At 42.7% G+C, this 6,000-nt stretch overlaps 1 long non-coding RNA gene across 1 annotated transcript in view; it reads right to left on the reverse strand.

Moving 5' to 3' along the window:
* Positions 1-1,350, reverse strand: part of LOC138288575 (uncharacterized) — a 240,561-nt gene extending 239,211 nt beyond the window's left edge. Inside the window, exon 1 of the long non-coding RNA XR_011202468.1 lies at positions 1,084-1,350. This is a non-coding gene — a long non-coding RNA (uncharacterized lncRNA). The remainder of the gene's footprint in view (positions 1-1,083) is intronic.
* Positions 1,351-6,000: the final 4,650 nt, after the last annotated feature.

The following is a 6,000-nucleotide window of genomic DNA, read 5'->3' on the forward strand; positions in this document are numbered from 1 at the left end:
TGTCAGTGTAGAGTCAGCAAAGCTCTCAGTGTCACCACCGGCTTAGAACATATAAAATTACATTAGCTGGGTGGGGGTGGCAGTATGGGAGACTCGTTTTTTTGCGCCAAAAAATGAAGTTAGGCTGGTTAGAGTACAAAAAGATGACTCTAACCAGCCTAAAGTCATTTCTTGACGCAAAACCATCCATACCACTTGACTCCTGTCTTAGAAAAGACAGGAGTCATGCCCACCAGCCCCATGGCCAGCACAGGGGACAAGGGTCCCCTGGGCACGGCCATTGCACCCAGTGACATGTGAGGGGGGGCATTTCAGGGCCCCCAATGGCACTTTACAAATTAAAAACAAATGACTTACCTATATTTACCTGGGATGGGGTCCGCCATTCTCTGGTGTCCCTCTGATGTGGGTGTGGGTGTTTCTGGGGCTTAGGGAGGGCACCTGTGGGCTCTTTCCATGGAAATGAGTCCACAGGTCCTCTAACTCCTGCCTTGACCCAGGTGTTAAATAATGGCACCATTATTTAGGCCTGCCTCCCTCTATTTGTGCACAGGAGGATAAATAAGGCGCTAGGGCCCTACAGTCATTTTTTGGGACGGGAACGCCTACCTTGCATCTCATTGACACAAGGTAGGTTCACGCATCCATAAAATGACTATTACTCCAATATTTTGGGGCTAGACTGGTCTAGCCCCAAAATAGAAATATGCAGTTAAGTTTGTGCTGAATTAGCATGAAAAAAGTATGCTAATTCAGCGTAAACAGGGTATAAATCTAGGCCTTAATATTTGAAAGTCAGTTGCGTCTAGATTAATGTGGCAAACACACCATCTCCTATTTAACTGAGGCTGGTGCATAAGCCGTAGTTTTGCACTGGTAGGTGTTTGGAAATAACAAAATACCTTCATTATTTGTAGTTTTCAAAAAGGTCAATGGTGTATACATGCCAGATAAAAAGCCACTGAAGTCATGTGGTCAATGAGTGATAGAATAATAGTTACACATTTTTTTCAATCTCTTTCTTTTGTGTATATTACTTAGCCAGAATACATACCCTTTAAAAGTTATAATACCTTTACTCACCTTTACTCTTCACATTTAAGGTCCTGAGAGTCCGCTTCCATTCTCCGGTCTCATGCTTTACAAAGCAAGTCACCTCGACCACATCTGTGCAGCTTGTGGTGTTCAGTAAAGCTCTCCATGTTGTGTTGTAGGTCTCATCAGTGTTCTTTACTTGGGGTACGATGTTCTCCAACTCCTGTGGTTCTCCACATGTTGAAGTTATTGTGATGTTTATGGTGGCTGGATAGAACTCACTCACTGCACACGCCACCTGCTTTACATAGGGGGACTCAGTCACAGAATTGGATGAAATCCAGACTCTTGGGGGTGCTGTGAAGGAGACACGACAACTAGTGAGGTCTCAGAGTGATGGCTATACACACAATGCCCACAATAGCCTATTTGCACATTTATCATTACCTATGTCAGACATTATGAGTCAGATCTCTCCCTATGCTTGGGAAAGGGATGTGCATGTATGCAGCTGTGCTACTTATTTCTCCTGTCACTCAGTAGCATTTGGTGTGTTTTAGCCGATCTGAGCGATAAAAACGTGGGTGAGCGTCGCATCAGTAGGATAACGCACATTCAAATGAAAAAAGTATTCCGCTAATTCAAGATTTTTATTTTCATTAACCGTGATAACATGAATCTTTCATGTGTCTCATATGGATCTTCCATAATGAAACCAATATGCTCTTGGATGGAGGTAGATGCAACACAAGGACAATTTTGCATAGCTTTGACTGCACAATTTAAACCAAACTTTTGCCCTAAATATGGCCAGGTAATGCAAGAATTTATAAACTTAATGCGGGAAAGTTTAGAGGCGACAAAGACATGGTCCTAGACTGTGGATTTTATTTTTACCAGGTACGTCTAGTGGCAGCTAATTGATGCTAAAATCTATACAAGATACTAAATAGTTTTCTGTCTGAGATGCCTATTAGATATCCCTGAACATTTTACTTCTCCAACACACGAGGTGTTTAAAATGTTAAACTAGGCCTAGATATCAGAGAAGAAATTGATAAAGTTTGCCACTATTTGTCATATGTGTTCCACACAATGTTTCAGTTTCCTTGGGTTAAGGGCATCCTTGTTCTGGTCTGAATCGTAATTAGATAATTTCACTAGTATACAACTCCATGAAGATGGCATCAGAAATGCAAATGAAGATACAATGTGTGCATTATATCAATAGTTCTGCGATTTGTAGATAAGGGACTGTAAGATCTGCAGGACATTACGAAGTATGTGACTTAATGTATGCATGTTAACGTGTATAGTCCATATCTACAAAGCAATTATGCTTCCTGCACAAGTGGGAAGAATGCTATAAAGGGTACTTTAACCCCTTCGATGCCAGGCCTTTTCCCCCTCAGGTGCCAGGCCTTTTTTTGCTATTTGGGGCAGTTGAAGCTTAGGCCTTCATAACTTTTTGTCCACATAAGCTACCCATAAAACATTTGCGTCCTTTTTTTCCCAACATCCTAGGGATTCTAGAGGTACCCAGAGTTTGTGGGTTCCCCCGGAGGAGACCAAGAAATTAGCCAAAATACCGCAAATTGTATATTTTTTTTTTTTTAAATGTGAAAAAAGGGCTGCAGAAGAAGGCTTGTGGTTTTCTCCCTTAAAATGGCATCAACAAAGCGTTTGTGGTGCTAAAATCAGAAAACCACATTTTTAACATATTTGTGGCATTTTACAGGTACATACCCCATTTTACTGTTTTTTGTGCTTTTAGCCTCCTTCCAGTTAATGACAGAAATGGGTGTGAAACCAATGCTGGCTCATGGAAAGCTAAACATTTATGAAAAGTAGACAACATTCTGGATTTACCAAGGGGTCATTTGTGTAGATCCTACAAGATTTTCCTACAGAAAATAACAGCTGAAATAAAAGACATTTTGAAATTGAGGTAAAAAAAAGCAATTTTTCTCTATGTTTTACTCTGTAACTTCTTCCAGCGATGTTATATTTTCAAAAGTAATATACTGTTACGTCTGCTGGACTCTTCTGGTTGCGGGGATATATTGGGCTCGTAGGTTCATCAAGAACCCCAGGTTCTCAGAGCCAATAAAGGAGCTGCACCTTGCAATGGGTTTTCCTTGTATACATGGTATACAGCAATTCATTTGGTGAAATATAAAGAGTGAAAAATAGGTATCAAGGAAACCTTTGTATTTCCAAAATGGGCACAAGATAAGGTGCTGAGAAGAAGAGGTTATTTGCACATCTCTGAATTTCAGGGTGCCCATACCAGTATGTGAATTACAGGGAATTTCTCAAATAGACGTCTTTTTTACACACTGTCTTAAATTTGGAAGGAAAAAATGTAGAGAAAGACAAGGGGCAATAACACTTATTCTGTTATTCTGAGTTCCCCCAAGTCTCCCAATAAAAATGGTACCTCACTTTCGTGGGTAGGCCTAATGCCCGCGACTGGAAACACAACAAGGACACATCACATTTTTACATTGAAAACTGATGCATTTTTTGGTAAGTGCCTAGCTGTGGATTTTGATTTCCAGCTCAGCTGGCACCTATGGAAACCTACCAAACCTATGCATTTTTGAAAACTAGACACCTAGGGGAATCCCAGATGGGGTGGCGAGTGGGGCTCTCACCAGGTTCTGTTACCCAGAATCCTTTCCACACCTCAAAATCTGGCCAAAAAAACACTTTTTCCTCACATTTCGGTGACAGAAAGTTCTGGAATCTGAGACGAGTCACAAATTTCCTTCCACCCAGCGTTCCCCCAAGTCTCCTGATAAAAATGGTACCTCACTTGTGTGGGTAGGCCTAGTGCCCGCAACAGGAAATGCCCCAAACACAACGTGGACACATCACATTTTCCCAAAGAAAACAGAGCTGTTTTTTGCAAAGTGCCTAGCTGTGGATTTTGGCCTCTAGCTCAGCCGGCACTTAGGAAAACCTGCCAAACCAGTGCAGATGTTAAAACTAGACACCTATTGGAATCGAAGATGGAATGAAATATGGGGCTCTCACCAGGTTCTGTTACCCAGAATCCTTTACATACCTCAAAATTTGGAAAAAAACAATTTTTTCCACATATTTCGGTGACAGAAAGTTCTGGAATCTGAGAGGAGCTACAAATCTCATTCCACCCAGCGTTCCCCTAAGTCTCCCGATAAAAATGTTACCTCACTTGTGTGGGTAGGCTTAGCGCCCGTGACAGGAAATGCCCCAAAACACAACATAACCACATCAAAATTATCAAATCCAAAACTACCTGTTTTTGGTCCTGGGCTCAGCAGCCATATAGAGAAATCTGCCAAACCCAAACATTTCTGAAAACTAGACATCCGAGGGAGTCCAGGGAGGTGTGACTTGCATGGATCCCCCAGTGTCTTCTTATCCAGAATCCTAGGCAAACCTTAAATTTAGCTAAAAAACTGCATTTTTCCGACATTTCTGTGTGGGATCACCGCACTGATGCAAATTTCCTACCACCCAATGTTCCCCTCAGTCTCATGGTAAAAATGATACCTCACTTTAGTAGGTGGGCCAAGTGCCTGTGACAGGGAAGAGACAAAAACATGTTGAAAATGAGGGGGAACCAAAGTGTGTAAAAAAGGGCAGTTTGAAAAAAAAAGTTTTTAGGCTGACAAGTGGAGCAGAATTTTTATGGGTATAGATGGGACAATGCTGGGTGATAGGAATTTTGTGGATTCCTGCAGATTCCGGAAGGTTTCATTGCAAAAATGTGGGGAAAATGTGTGATTTCCATCAAAGTTGGAGGTTTGCAGGGCATTGTGGGTAAGAATATGGTGCGGGTACATGTGAAGCACACCACCCTGGAGTCACCCAGATGTTTCGTTTTCAGATGTGTCTCATAGATTTTTCTACATGGCAGCGTCCCAAAGTCCTAAAAGTGCAGCCCTCACCATTCCTAGTGGGACGATTTTGAGAGTTAGACAAGCTCTCATGGCCCAAATGTGAAACCAAAACCCAAAATAAAAGAAGAAAAGAAGAAAGATGGTGAAACATCTCAGGATAAGCATAGGGATAAAAATAAACATAAAAATCCTTCTTCAGGTCCAAAACACTCCTCTGGGGATGGGGATAAATCATCTTTCTCTTCTTCACACTCTACACATGTTAAAAAGCCCTGGTGCTATGTGTGCAGATGTAAAGACCATAGGCCAGGGGATAAGTCCTGCCCAGGTAAAGCCCCTGAACCTACCACCACTAATACATCCACTTCAAACTCTAGTTCCCCTAGCAGTAGTAGTAATAGTGGTGGGACTACTGGCAATAGTCAAACAAAAGGTGTAGTTGGATTCACTTCTGGGTCCATTATAGAAACTGTGGTAGATATAGAAACTCCCAAGACAGTTTCTGTCACACCTGGTGGCATTGGCCTTGCCACCTTGGCTGCTTGTCCCCTTAACACGGACAAGTACAAGCAGTCAATTCTAATAAATGGTGTTGAGGCCCAGGCCTACAGGGACCCCAGTGGCAGTATCACTTTTGTGACTGAGAACCTGGTGTCACCTGCACAACACCTCCTTGTCAGAAGTACCAGGTGACTGATGTCAATAACTAGACTCATTCTCTCCCCTTAGCTGTAGTGTAACCTCCTCCTGCTTCCACACACTCCGCACTCTAAAAAAATCCTTCAAATGGATCCCCCCAGAAACCAGAAAGACAGTCACCCACGCACTCATCAGCAGCAGACTGGACTATGGCAGCGCCCTCTATGCCGGCACCACACTCAAACTCAAACACAAACTCCAAAGAATCCAGAACACAGCAGCGCGCCTCGTCCTTGGCCTCCCCTGCCACAAACGAATCTCACCACACCTCAAATCCCTTCACTGGCTCCCCATAGACAATAGAATCACATTCAAGATCCTCATCCACTCACACAATCCCTCCACAACACCGGCCCAACCTACCTCAATGAAAGGG

This window comes from Pleurodeles waltl, chromosome 4_1 (assembly GCF_031143425.1).
Source record: "Pleurodeles waltl isolate 20211129_DDA chromosome 4_1, aPleWal1.hap1.20221129, whole genome shotgun sequence".
NCBI lineage: Eukaryota > Metazoa > Chordata > Amphibia > Caudata > Salamandridae > Pleurodeles > Pleurodeles waltl.